The sequence below is a fragment of the Numida meleagris genome, chromosome 1 (assembly GCF_002078875.1).
Source record: "Numida meleagris isolate 19003 breed g44 Domestic line chromosome 1, NumMel1.0, whole genome shotgun sequence".
NCBI classification, from domain to species: domain Eukaryota; kingdom Metazoa; phylum Chordata; class Aves; order Galliformes; family Numididae; genus Numida; species Numida meleagris.
Window position 1 is genome coordinate 43,064,102 of NC_034409.1, and position 15,883 is coordinate 43,079,984.

The window sequence follows — 15,883 nt, forward strand, 5'->3', positions numbered from 1 at the left end:
TTTTAGTATGTGCTTGGACTGTGACCATGTGTTTTTCAGACTGTGACTGTATTTGCGCACAATAATAGAAGAGAGAGAGAAAGAAAGAGAGAGAAGGATGGAAATTTTCATCTATATCTACACTGATAAGCAAAAACAAGATCAGGAGCAGTTCTTTGGCTTTCAGGCAGGTGACGTGGCCTTTTCCTATCCACACTATTTGTGATTTGCTTTGAGGGCTCTGCTGAGCACAATGTGATTCACTTGTTGCATTGAGATATAGTGTCATACTAAGATAAACAAGATTTCTGAGATAAAGCTTGACTGAGGTGGAGGGAGTCAAACCTGATTCACCGTAGTATCTTTAGGGCAGTTCTCACAGGGACCTGTGTAATAGCAGCCATAAGCATGTAATGTATGTGTTAACAGTTACGCAATGGATGATCAGTGATCCAATGTTTCAGTTCTCTCTCTTCCTTCTTTCCCCTTCTCCCTCCTCTGTGCTACAGTAGAGCTTGAGAAAATGGTATAATACCTAGTGCTGCTTCTAAAACAGCCGAAGGATAAATATATGTCTTAGTTCAGGCATTTAGATACTTTAAGGATCTTAGCAAATATCTTCTCTACTTAGTAGAGAAAGCAATCACTCCCTTCCTGACAATTACAACAAAGAGCATCTTCTGCATCACTAGTTAGAGAAAAAAGATAAAGATTAGCCTTCTGGCAGCTAATTTGCTTAGATGATGTGACTGTTATAAACTTTATCTCTACTGTGAATCCTGAACAGAAGAAGTAAATGGAAAAATTCACTTAATTGACATTCTTACTTGTTTACTTAAAAAGGAAAAAGTATATGTATATATACACACACATATATAAAAGTAGAGACTGACAGGAAGGAGGTGAAGGAAGAATAGAAAGCAAATCAAAAGAGAGAACAAAGAACATATGCAGTAAGCAGATGTGCTTCTGCAGAAAACACTTGTTCATGTATGTAGAGAAAAGCTGAAAGCTACAAAATACTCTTAATTCCAGGTGTAAACATTTATATATGTGAAAACATAAAAGACAACTGATCAGTTTGATAGATAAATAGTAAAGCAATTGATAATATGCTTTCCTAAAATTATGGCTATTTAAAAGATAATCGAGAACATAAGTCAAGAGTTAGCACATCCACATCTATATTTCATGCATGTCATTAGATAAAATTATCCTTGAAAAGTTAACATATAGAAGAATTACATTTTGTAATGTGAAATTCAGTCTCACTTCTGCATTAAGTCACAGAGAGAAAGAATATAACTTTTAGGCCTTTCTTACTGAAGACCTGTTTAATACTGATTTTCCTTAGGGCAGGACAGTGGTCACAATGTAACCTTCCATCCAACAATGCATGTTTGACTTTATGTAGTCATACATGGTAAAGTCTGCTAACAACATATAAGGAAAGCAAACTTTACAGCCTACAGGTTAGTTACATTTTAGTATAATTAAGAGTTTGATCAAGTTTTCACCAGGGATCAAGAGTGCCACGAACAATAAAGACCATTTCCTCTGCTGCAATCTGGTAACTGTCTGTTTAAAACAATTCGTTTTGTACATTATTTCAGTGAGCTAGCAATTTGATCATTACCATGTATCTCATTTTACTATTGCTAGTTGCCTGATCGTGCCTGTATTAAGAAACTGTGCAATGATCTACATTGTGGTAGATCATTGCAGGGACGTTAAGAGCCTCCACTTCATTCAAGTAAGAGTCACTCAAAACTGAAAATTATCTGCAGACAAACCAAAGCAATATTCTCTCACTGATGAAGCTGTGGTTCCCACAGGTATCTTTCCCACCATCCCTGCAAAACTCCAAGATCTGAAGATACAGCTCCTTTCCCCAGCTACTTAGAAGATCCCTGATACAGTATTTTTCAGAAGATCCTCAAAGCAGGTGATCAACTGGAAGTTTTGTCTGAGTCATTTGAGATAGCTTAGTATCTGCAGTTTTTTAAGCTATGCACTGACATTGATAATACTCATTATTAACAGAGATTTCTAGACTTCTAATACAATGTTAATGTGCCTTAGCTACTACTTGTGTTTGGGTGAAATATCTCTTCGTATCATGGCTGAGATAATTACAAAGACAGCTTCTAAATTACATTTGTCATTTTACCAGGAACAGATTTTACTTAAATGATACACTTTATTGCTGTATACACATCACAGTGAACAAGCTAATGACTGTGGATGTGATATTTTGCACAAAAAGTGATTTATCTCACAGAAGAACTGACTCTGGATTTTTTGAGGATTATAGTTATGCTCTTCTCATATTTTCCTCATCTTTTAAAGGGAAACACCAATAATGATTCAATATACTCATAAAAATATCCACTGTTTACCTATTTATCAATCTTAATATTATTAGCTTTTTTCTCTCTTTCTTCAAAAATGGATTTCTATTTCTTTGCTTACCAGCTTTCATGTTCATTTGGCATTCCAGAGCAGTTTAAATCCTTTCCAGCCTGCCTGATGAACAGACATACTTATTTTGGTGCTTGTGAATTTATGGGTTTGGTTATGAATGTGAAAAAATGAAATCAATTTTGTTTTAAAATAAAAGCAACTTTCCATCTTTTAAAAAGTTACACTGAGATTTTCTACATTGTTTTAGTGCTAGTCCCAACATACCTGTCTTCATATCCATTTCTAACAAAATCAGATTCTCTTTTTTTCCATCTCAGCCTCTTTGCCTACAGTTTCATTTTGCTCTTTACTATTCTCACTGTGTAGGGAAGCATGAGTCATTATGAGTCAATTCTATGTATATGCCTTTTGAATATTGTAATAACTATCTGGATTCCAAACAGTAAGTCTGAATCTATTCCTAGATCTAAAAAGGATCATTTCACCTGAAAGGTATGTTTAATGAATTTGTATGTTTCCACCTGGGAAGGTACAGGACCTTTTAGGTAAGGTGTAGTTCTGCCACCAGAGGAGCTCATGTGCTGCAACTCAAATTCAAATTACAGAAGAAATACAGAATCAATATACTCACTTTCACCTTTCCTATCATGTTAAATAACATCTTTTTGAAGAAACCAATCTAGCCAGACCAATCAGAAGAGAGATGTAAGAATACAAACACTTAAAATTAAGACACATGTACCTTGAATAATTTTCAGATGTCAGATAGCTCAGTACTTCTCACTGGGTCAATAAGAACATGTTTAGACTGTTAAACAACGCTGACTGCCTCTAGTTTATCCAGGCCAAAAATAACACTGTGGAAATTAGGTGATTTTGAAGATGGAACACTTGGTCTGATTTTGATAAATGACTTCAAGACCCACCAAATTACACAAGATGGACATCCTTGCCTTGAACCCTACCCATCATTTCATTTCTTAATAAAAATCAAACAAAACACAAGAATATCTTTTGAAAGATCTTTCCTGTGATAACGGATGCTGTAAATATTTCCTCTTTCCTTCTCTCATTATACGTTGTTATCCATCCCATTATACATTGTTATCCATCTCATAACTGTTCTGCTTCCGGTAACATGGAAACTGGGATGAGAGAAAAAAAAAAACAAAATTGATACATTTGCTTTTTCTACACTCTGAATTCTTAGCCTTATTAAATACTGCATCTGTATGTTCACAGAAGCTCCTTAAAACAAGAAGTTTCAGTTGTTGAATTTCAATAAATAAAAAAGTTACTGTCAGGTAGGTTTCTCTTTCAAATATCTTTGTCAAATGCAGAAAGAGTAGTTTCCAGAAAATACCAAAGCACAGAACAGAGTAGATATGAGAAGAGCAGGCAAGGATTTAAAGCAATTACTCTGAAGAAAGTTTGTATTATTCCCAAGTGCCTTCTCTCGGGAATTAACCACACTAGTTTCTGAACTGAATTCTGCAGGGCAAAAATAGCTAAGAATTAAGTTAGTATTAAAATTAGAGCAAACAGTTAACAGAAGTGGTAAATAACGTGCCTAGTAGGAGGCTGTCTTGACTTCAAGGAACCATACCAAAGCATAACCTAGCCGGAGATGTAAAGTTGTGTTAGTAGGCTTGTAAACTGTGGTGGAATGCTTCTGGAAAAGGTAAGAGCCCAGAGCATGAAAAGTTGTCAAGTGGAATCCTGTTAAACAGTTTGCAAAGCTGTCCGACACTGTGGCCTGAGAAGTGAAACTACGCATCACTGTTTCTTAAAGTAATTCTTAAAACCAGGAATGTAGTCAGCAAAATACCTCACTGAGTTTTTCCAGCAGACAAGACTACCTCTATGAAGGTGTAAAGTAGAATTTGTGAGACAACAAAATAGAAAACCAAACTTCAGCTGCATAAATCCAGTATTAAACTATTTGGAAATCTCAGTGGAATCAGGATTATGTCCAAGCTCTTCTGAATCCTAAACCAGGGTGAGAAGCAATGGGCCATATGGCCATCACTCTGAAGAGTAATGTATAGACACCTTTAAACAAGAACTAAAGAAGAAATTAATCACTGGAAATGCATGAAAAGGAAGTTATAATTTAATTTCCTGCTAGCAAATCAAAATACTGCCAGAAAATCTTTGGACAAAACCAGCCACTTACAGTTGATATTTAGTCTTCTTTATAGGATGTCACGGCGTTATCTATGGATCTATGTCCGTGACAGGGGGACAGCAGGCCCACAGGCCTGGAAAAGAGAAAGGAGGAAAAAAAAAGTGTTGGCAGTTTAGGGGCCGGCCCAGACTGGTCCAGTGGCTATTGTGGCAGGGGAGCTGCGGACCCACATCTGGGGAAGACAAAGGGAAAAGGGGAAAGGTAGGGAACTCGTAGACAGATCTAAAACAAAACTGCGGCACCAATCTGAGGAGGAATGTTAATTTACTAAATATTATATCAAAATTGAGGCCAGCAAATCAAAACAGAGAGAGTTCAAAGCTGAGATTCTTGCTCCGCCACATACGAAGAGAAAGACTCCGGGTCTACCGGGGGGCTTCACCAGTCCCTTCCAGATGCAAAGACCCCTGGGGAATGCAGCTCCTCTCCTCCCCTCCCCCTCTGAGAACCAAGCACCCAAAAACAGCAGTCCCCACAGCCAGAAGATTAACTCTTTAACTGCCAGTGTTTTACATGATGTTATGATGTGGAATACCAACAACAAAAATCACAAAACCATGACATAGGATAACTTTATATTTGAATATAAATTTAATGATTTCTACTTTCTTTTCAGATTATGTTTAGAACTCAGTCCTAAGTCACTCACTGAAAATGGAGACTTCCTCCTAAATAACAGTAGTAAAGTTGGCTTCTTAACTGTTCTGTCTAAACTGACATAATGTAAGTAGGATAATAATACTCACATCTGCTATTGTTTAATCGTAATGGTATTACTGATTTAGTATTATTTAAAAATGTATATATCCAATACTTCTTGAAAGTACTCATACTTGTCTCTCTGCTCTTATATATTTTCTCAGAAACGTCCATTTTTCATTTATCTACACCTGACATTGTCATTTCTGTAGAACATAAATATGAATATTAAAAAATATATCTTAAAATTACTGGTCCTATCTTGGTCCTTTCTCCTTATCTGATTTCAGACACTTAATTCCTCAAAAAGGTCTCTGGGTTCTGCAACATGTTACATTACGTTACCAATCTCAATTGTTTTTCTTCTTCCTAATGACTCAGTGGTATATTATTCCACAGCAATGTCTTATTAAGTTTAAAAATATATAGAAATTTGCTACCAGAATCTCAGTAGTTCTTAGCCACACCTTTTAGAGAATTCTCTTTTCCTGTTTTATTTCCTTAAAATACGAAGGATCACCTACTACCAGGGAAAATTTGCAGACATGTAAGTCATACAGTCATTTTCTGCATAAACTGCATTCAAGTATGAGAAAACAGCAAACTATAATACAAAAACCCCACTACATCGCTTGCAAATATGAACAATTCTATTAACTTTCTAATGATAAATAGGCTGTTTGACCCAAGTTAATATTCTACTTCATGCATTTCTCTTCTACACAAACCCAAGTAGATTGATTAATGATTGTTATTGTTTCAGATGTTAAAATCCAGCAGAAAGAAAACTAGGAAAGTAATAGATTACTAAATATTCATATATACGTAATTTAATGGTTTCAAAGGTAGGCATATTAGTATTTGTAGGATATGGAAGCTCTTCACAATTCTCATATATGGCTGTACACTTCATTCAACACTACTCTATGACAGGAGCAGATACTGGTTGTGGAATATTTTCTGGAAATATTGAAATGTCCACCTCTTGAGAGAAGGTAAACCTCTATGGTGGAATGTGATGGATAATCTTCTCCGTGATAGGTCCCTAAACAAGATGACCTTTGACCTTAGCTATTAGCAAACACCAAGGGAACCTGGTATGCTGTCTTGAAGAAAAAAAAACACGACGTGTGGAACAGAGTGGAGGTTCTGTGGCCAAACTCCTTGATCATACTTCCTGGATGAAGACTTGATGATTGGAACTGATAAACTACCTTGCTTTTCTGAGCCAAGCATGAGCAAAGAGTTTTCCATCTTTCTGTAAAAAGCACGTTCTCTGAATAAACTTTACAAAAAAAAAAAAAAAGAAGCGAGTTTGATGAGGTCACTTGATCTCCACCCGAATGTAAGAAAATAGTATAAAAATGGCTAATGAGAGAAAAAATGTTGGGGAAGATACCATCACAGACAAGCAGGGTGGACACTACTGGCTTTTGGGATCAGCTGATGGACTGAGCCTCTCTTCCTTTCCCTCACAGGGATGTATATTGGATAAAATTTGCAGACTTAATTATGCTGGGTGCTTCCTTCCAGGAAACTTAAAAATGTCTAGTTACTCCATGATATAACACATTTGCAGTCCCATGTATTATTCATGCTGTTGGTTAACCTCACATGTTTTGCAGACAGCACAATTATCACCAGCAATCCAAGAGAATCTATAATCTGATGCTATAATAAACTGCACTATTCACTAATCTAGCTGTGAGAGTTTTCATTGGGCATGGTCAAATTCTTTAAGTGCGGTTGTGAGAGTCCATTTGAAAGCAATTAGATAAATTGGGCAATGAATTATCTGTGAATCCGTATTCATAATAATTCATGTATTGAATGTGACCAGACATATACTGCCATATTGGGCATCACTCAGAATCTAAGCTCAGGTGCCCACAGCCCCTCTGGTATCTGAAGACAAGCTAGAACACAAAGAGGTTTATTTTTTGCCAGATTTCTTTGCCCTTTTCACATGATGCTGGTGCACATCTCTCCTCCTATTTCAGTGGTAAAGAAGGCAAAACAGTATATTTGAAAGAGTGTCTAGTGTTTTTCTGGGTGCTGCAGTGCCTGCATAATCATCATAAACTTCAGTGCATATTAAGGATTCAGCTGGTGATTCAGAAGATAAGACTTCAGAATTGAAGTCTTTGTGTAGTTCAAGTAGGCACAATGGGAATGGAAGCAGGAGAAAAGGGAGAAAGTGTAAGTAGGTAAAAAGCAATTTCAGAACATTTAAGATACCTTGAGATTAGATGAGCGTCACCTTTCTGATTTCTATTTGAAGACTGTATACACCATAGGCACAAACATAGGAGCATACAAAAAGCAAGACAAAAGAGAAGCTAGGTTTAGATATTAATATAAAAAAACAATAAAAAATTAAAACTTTGAAGAAAAAGAGAAAGCAAGTAATTACATTATGTCAAAAGCAATCATATAATGGATTTTTTTTTCACTTGAAGAAACCAGTCAGTGTAATATAATAAAGACAACTGTCTTCTTTGCAATGCTAGTATAAACTACTCTACTGTCTAATATTCTTTGTCCCAAAGATTAATAAAACATTTTTAACTGGATTAAAGAAAATTTGTGTTTGTTAGATCATTTTAAAAGATATCTACCTTAGTTGAATTTCACTTGAACCTGAGGTATGGCAAATATGCTTTTTGCATATTTGTTATTTTTTAGAAATTAAACTCACACTTCCAACTTTCCCATGAAAAGGAACAAGTATTTAAAATAATCTTTTTTATCCACATGCCAAGGAGACCATTAAATACTGGGTTTAAAGACATCTCTTTGGACCTCTTTTTTCCTTTTCCCTTTTTTTTTTTTTGAGAACTCATTTTAATATATTTCAGATATTTCAAAACTTGAAATTCAAATTTTCTCTTTCACTCTTTTTAATGCCAGACTATATTAGGTATAGATAACACCACAGAGTAACAGAACAAGGTCTACAATTTAATGTATGTCTAGGTCTGCTGAGAGAGATGTGAAAGTTTTTCCTATTTCAGATATTTATTACAACAGTTCTGCATCATATTGCAAAGTATCCACTGCAGGGAATTAAACAGTTGCTTACTGAGAAAATGACAAAATATTACATATCAGAATTGAAAGAAAAACAATTTACTTAGCAACCAAGAATTGAGATCATTCTTAGGCAACATTAGAATTGGAAAAATGTTCGAGTAAAACAGTGGAATACTTCTGATATCTCAACCTGAGCATGACTGAAAGGATTTTGTGGAATCTCTGGTTTAAAGCAGTTACAAAGTTGTAGACAGAACAGGCATTTAAGACAAAGAACATGAAATCATGACTGCAGCTTCAGGAATCTTGTGGAAAAGAAAATCTTCTAAAATTAAAAGTTCTATTTAACAGTTAGATACAACCTAGTTTTCAAAGACGTTCAACAACCATAGATTTTTGTTATTTCTGTGGACATTAGTTGTTCTATTTGTTTGAAAGCCAACAACGAACATTATTACAATGAAACTAAGAGATGCTACAGCAAGAAACTAAAATGAGAAACATATAATTGAAACGTTTACTGAGAAAATGAATCTCATAACACACTGAAAGTCTTTGAAATCATCATCATAAAATATAAAATTCTTCATTCTGCTCATTTCACCAGGTTTTTGTAACAAAAGAAAACCAAATATCAGCAGCAGCAGCAACAACAACAACAACAACAACAACAAAACAGACTGTTTTAGACTCAAGGTTTTGCTGTAATCCAAAACTGGAATATTCTAACAATGAATTAAAAAAAAAAAAAAAAAAAAAAAAACCATAAATGCAACCTGCATTTTTATGTAAATGGAAAAAGCTGTTACCTAATTATGCAGTTACACTCAAAAAGTTCTGAAAAGAGAATGATTCATCATTCTTCAAATCTGAGTCACAGTGGTATTTCTCAAGATTATCAAGATGTATTAGAAGCATTTGCTAGCTCCACCACAGATTATTAAAAACCTCTTTTAACTTCCGTCAGTCCTTTACTCAAATCTAATCTTACACTGGGGTAATTTCAAATCAGAAATCATACTTTAAAAAGTTACACTGGAGAACAGCAGCTTATTCTGGAAACTTACAATTTACTTTTAAAAATCATTCCTCCACTACAAGTATTCCTTTAGGAATTCCATATAAAAATTGATGCTCAGCTAGCTAATCAGCAAAATAATATGATTTCTTTCCTTTTCCAAAATTATGAAGTAGTAGTCCTGCAGTTTCAGACTTTAGATTTTTGCTTAGACTAGTAGTAGTAAGTTTATATCTGAAGTATACTGCACACATCATCTTGAGTCTTCTAAAAAAATCTGTCTTCACTGAATATAGATCATGGTAATTTGGGGGGAGTTTTGCCATACTTTTTAACCTGATGTTTAAACTTCTGAAAATCTGCATCCATAACATGTGGATTGAACCAGCTACCTTTCTACACTGAGAACTTGAGCATTAACTCTTAAGTATCAAATAACGAAGAAACAAGCAACCACCATGTAAAGAGACAACGCAATAAGACTTGAACTCCTATGAAACTGTCATATAGAAAGTATTTAAAATACATTTATTCTGGCAGGTTTAGTTTAATAGAAAAAGGAGGAAAAGGATTCTCTATTGTGCACACAAAACTTGGTAGCATTTTCTTTCAGTGGCAAACAACACAGTTGTTTGCGTTGTTTGTAAAAGCACATGAATATACTTGCATGGCATCATTTTAATGTTTCTTCATCAACCTATATTACCTTTTAAAATATTTTAAGCACTCATGCTTTGGTCTCTGATTTTTCGCTTTGTTTTTGGATCAAGGCTAAACTGATAACCAGTGAATGATTTTAAGTTACTTTGAATCAGAAACAGGTTACTCTTGAAGCCAACATTCCTATTTCTGTTACATATAAGAATAGTGATAAGAAAACAGAAATTAAATTAGAAAACAGAAAACAAATTAACAAAAGACAAAGTCTCATTAGAAAAACAAAAGTGGAATAAAGAAAAGCTGTGCTGTTATTTTAGATATTAGTACATAATCTGGAGTTCAAAATAGGATATATTCTAGAATCAAGCTTGTGCCAACAACATTTCTTAAACTGCAGTAGCCCTTGAAAAGTTTTTATTTTACAAGAAAATAAAAACAGAATTTCAGCCTTATGTGAGTTAAGAAAATGACTTTCAATCATTTACTTATTTTTTTGAGAAAAAAGCCTGGAAAAAAATGGGGAGAAATTCCTACCTAGCATGGTTTTGAACAAGTTTCCGTTTTTCTACGACTCAGATTAAAAACACATCAACTGACAGAATTTTGAAAGAGTCCTCTTACCATAACTAAGTGCTTTATTTTCTTCCAAGGTACACGAAAACAGCTATTTCAGTTTTCGAGCAGTTTTATAGTACAGGAGAATGCTTCCTGTTCATGCACTACTTAAAAATTCTGTTCTGTGTTAGTCATTAACAGTTTGATGTTTCAGTGATCTAAGTAGCACTGAACAAATATAATTTTGCTTGCACATGTGATGGGGCTATGAGTCAGCCACAAGCCTGTGATGAGTATATTCAACATGTCCCCTTGATTTTCATAATATGAACTTAATAAAAACAAGAACAAATAACAAAAGAAAGCAGTAAAAAGTTTAGAAAATTCACATTTATATTTTTTCAAAGAATGTTAGAAAAAGCGATACTGAAGAAGACAAGTTTGTAGACAGAAAAAAAACTTGGATCTCCTGGATAAGACATTAAATAAAACACTTCGAAAGTAATTCTTCCCTCTCCACCATCATGGAGAAAGAGATGTCCTCACTTTTAGTCTTTTTTCCAACACAGAAACTTTCTTTGACTTATGGGGAGAAAAGATCCCGTGCTGTTCCCTGGCAGCTTCCACAAAAGGCTTTCTTATATACTATGCCACTTTAAAGAATCTTCCAGCTGTATTCATTTTGCAGTTTTTCTCCTTACTGGCTTTTTCAGAACTATCAGTAGTGCATTACACTCCGGAAGCTCTTCTCATTGTTGTGAGTTCTCAACACAAGCACAACATGAACAGGGACTCTTTGTCTCTGCTGCTCAGCTATATCCTATTAACCAAAAACTATATGTAGAATAAGCTGTTAATGAACGCACCACATGATAACAGAGTACCTGTCAGCACCACAAGGAGAGAACTTTTTGTAATTAAGTAGCTGTATTTTAGGACAGTCAAGGAGCAGAAATAACTTCAAAATATAACCTAAGCTCTACTAACAGCGTGATTCAGCTGAATGGGAACAGAGACCTTATAACATAGATTTGTAATTCCATGTTATAGAGTTGTCTATAAACTTAACAGGCATAAAAACGTACCACATGAGTGCAATATTGGTAGAAATATTTTAGGCTTCAACTTGGCTATAATTTTGTTTTTCCCTATCAGGCCTTGTTTTATTTTCATGGCCAGCTCTTTCTTGCAACATAGCATGCACTTAATGGAGGAAAAACTGAACCTATGAATCATGTTAACGTTTGCAGGTCCTGAAAGTGCCTTAAAAAGTTAACCATCACCAAAAATAATAGCCTTACTGATTCACTGTCCCTAAAACAATTCAGGAATTTCTTAAAATAATGACCTTCCTATTACTGAAGCAACTGGGACAAATGTGCAAATAACATCGATTTATGCACAGAATCAATATTGTATTCCTACTTCTCAGAAAGCTCAGTAATGATAATAATAATAATTAAAAAAACAGTAATTGTTATGAATCCAAAAGTTGGTCAGAATTACAATTCAGAAGGTTCCTGAGCAGTATTCAAATTGGTAGAAGTCATCCTGAGATGAAAATATGTTTTTTGAAGTATAGAGACTTCAGCAGTATTGAAAATAAGTTTTCGTCTGATAAATTTTGAACAAAGACATTAATAGCTGCCCTGCTGTGGAAATCATTTTAAATGGAAACATTATTTTTTCCCTTCAGAACATGTTCAGATAATTTATTGATTTTTTTTTTCCTACAAATTAAGGAAGAAAAAATCTTCAGGGTAAAAATTAAAAAAACATCAAAAAGGAACCTGGCACGAAGCTCTTTTGCAATAGCCACAACTGTAGATTATACAAGGATAAAACCAGAGAAGAATGGCAGTCATGATATAAAATTTCTGATAGAGTTTAGTAGCATGAAATAATTCAAGGAGGGATCAGAAATATTGGCACTGATTGGAAAACTTGACTGCAAAAAAAATGCTGAAGTTCAGAGAACTATGACCTGTTGTATTAGGCGCTAGCGGGGACTCGGTGTGTGACGCGGAAAGCCCCTCCCCAAGGCATGTGTTATTGGTTGACCTAGAAATAAACTCATGTCGTCAAAAGGAGACACGGCACTCTTTGCTTAGAACAAGGAAGTGCATGACCACTCCGTATATGGTCTTCGGAAATGCATGGACAGCGCATGATGTTCAGCGTGATTGGCCAGTAGCTCGTGTGAGCCCAGGCAACAGATAAGCAAGAATTAGGTAAAAGATAAGAGATGCTACATAGTTCTGAAACTCCTAACAATAAATGCCTTTTGCTATATCACCATATTGGTGTCTGTGTCACAATGGTCCTAGCGAGAGTAGCTCATTAGCGCGTGTGTAGATTTAATAGGTAGTAAGGTAACAATGACCCAAATCTTTATTCTTACTAAAAACAAAGTAACTAACAAACAAGCAAAAAGCTAGGGACTTTGTCCTTAAGCGTGAAGATTTTTCTGTCCTATCATTATCAGCAGATATTCAAATATATCCATGAATCTAAACAATCTAGGGAGACTGTATTTTGGAATTTGATTCAAATGTGAAATGTCTAAGAACTAATTGCTAAATCCACACATAAAACCTCTACAATAGTCTTTGTGAGTTATTACCATCAGACACTCACTGATACGATCACTTTTATACAGGAGCTGTTAGCCTGAAAAAACCCACACTGTAGCTGCTTATGCACACTTCAGCACAGAGAAGATTCTAGCTCTTCTCAGCCCCTGAGAGCCAAAATAACACAGTAAGGTTATCTGTGTATAGAGCACCTAACCATGAGTTTAGTGTGCGCTATAGATCAGAAAATTCACAAACTTTAAACCACACAGCAAATACTTCAATACCTTCTCAGCAAATACGTTAATGTCCTTTTTCATACTTGCTATGAAAACACTAAGCAATTTGTTTGGAATTCAACAAAAATAACAAAAAGAAGATGGGATAATGATGTATCAGGTTAAGAAAAAAAAAATTCTTCCCTTCCCAATAGGTTTCTAGAAAAAAAAAGAAGCCATCACGTTATTTAAAACTGATTAAAGAAATTTCATGTTCTCAGTAATTGGATTCTAGGATCACGGATCTTGTCTGCTGCTGTATCTGATGTCCATACTTTTTCTCCTATTTCCAGAATCATCTATTCAATTTTCAGAATGCCTAAACTTGCATCTATAAAAAGCATCTATATGAGAACTGATCTGAATTTAATGCCTTTTTTTGTTACGGTGGCCCTTGACATCAGAGGCAGATGTTGGTGGTATGACAGCAGAGGCTGAACCTTCCCATTCACATTCTGTTACATTTTGTTGCCATGGAATAGATGGCAGTAGTGGCACTGTCTGAAAAAAATCGCATCTGACAGGTAAGTGTGCATGAAGAAAAGGTGTGTGTCACTGAATTCCTCCATTCTGAAAAAATGGCACCTATTAACATTCTTTTATGCTTGTTGAATATTTATGGAGACCAAACAATGGATATAAGCACAGTGGGGAGGTAGGTGATGCATTTCAGCAGTGGCAACAGTGGCATGACACAGAAACCATGCTCTTGACAGCCTTGAACACTGTTTGAAATGTGGCATGCAGATTCTTGTTCATCACTGGTAAAAACTCATAGCTAATAGTGGTGGCTACACTGAAAAGTAGTGTTTTGTAGCTGAGAATTTTCTCTATCAAATAGTGTTATAGTGCTCTTTGTATCTTTGTATCTGTAGTTTCCATGGAAATAAATAGGAGGCATTACTTTTGGAGTGACCTGCGTAGACAGCTTTTATTTAGTTAAGGAGGTTGTTACTCCATGCATGATCTCAGCTGTTTATAATTTGTCATCACTTGCACAGAAATCAGTATTTTTAAATAGTTCATTTCTCTACTTAATGCCACTGTGTACTATTATTCAAAGTATATTATAAGATATCTTAAGACAAGACAAAATACCCTATCTAGAAAAATCTGAAAAAGCTATCTTTTAGCTAATGGTAACACAGATCATGAATATAAATCACACAGCTGGTTGATTCTCAAAGATCACCTCCTCCATGCTGATAATAAGTCTATACTAATATGTCAAAAATGGCAGGTGAAAAAAAAAGGCAGGATGCCTATACAGGTGAAAAAAACCTCCACCAAATAATAAATGTAGGTAGAAAGCATATAAAAAGCAATAGCAGGACGAGGCCACCAGGGAAACATGCAGTGTTCACAGGTGCAGCCAAAAAACACCCGCACATGTGGAGGGAAATGCTGGTCAATCAGACCAGAAAACATCCTATTGTAACATCAATATTGTAACATCAGTAAAAGGAAGATAAGGGTAAAGGAGCAGACCTGATGGCAAACAATATGGAAAAGTTTCACCTCAGCCTTTACTGGTTTGGCTTGCCATCATTCACTAGTGGCAGATAATGGAGCTTTTTTTTTTTTTTTAATATCTTCATTGACAACCAGGATGACAGGACAGACTGTACCTTCAGTCTGAGTTGCCATTCAGAGGGACCTTGAAAAGCTGGAGGAATACGCAGACAGGAACCTCATGAAGCTCCCCCCCCCCCAAAAAAAAAAATCAAATCCTAAGGAAGAAGAACAGGTACCACCAATACATACTGATAACAAACTAACTGAGAAGCATCTTTGCAAGGAAGGCACAAGGGATACTGGTTGACCATGCCTGGAGTGATTTCAGCTCAAATAAATAAGACTGTAGGCTGATGAAGAAAACATTTAAATTCTGCTTTAATTTACCTTCATTTTCGGGAAATTACTTACTAGAACAGATATAAGAGTAAGAATATATCCAAATATTTATTTAAAAAAATCTGAAGTATTTTGATTCTTCCAGAAGCTGTCTCCTATAAAACACAGTAAGGTATACCAGCAGTGTTAGATATCAGAGATATATAAGCAGTAAATATTAAAAACCCAGTACTTATAAACAATTTATTATGTGAAATGTTTACAGCAAAACTAGGGATTTTTCATTTTTACATTTCATTTTTATATTTCAAACAGACAATAACTTTTTATGAGACAACTTTAAAAACACAACCTTGCCATTAATTGTTATTACTATTTTTTCACAAATTACTTTTGATTGGCCTTTATGAAGAGTTACACTGTAGTAAAGCTAGAAGATTGTTTTGTTTAAAAGCTCAGCATGAGTTTTAGTTTCGGACTGTATCATACACCTATAGTAAATGGTTTTTCTTTAAATAAATATTCACATATATATTCTGATTCTTGTATACATTCTAGTAAGTAATTTCCCACAAGCTAATTGTGCAAAAAATCACGTGAGATAATGTGTGGTTTTCTCCTG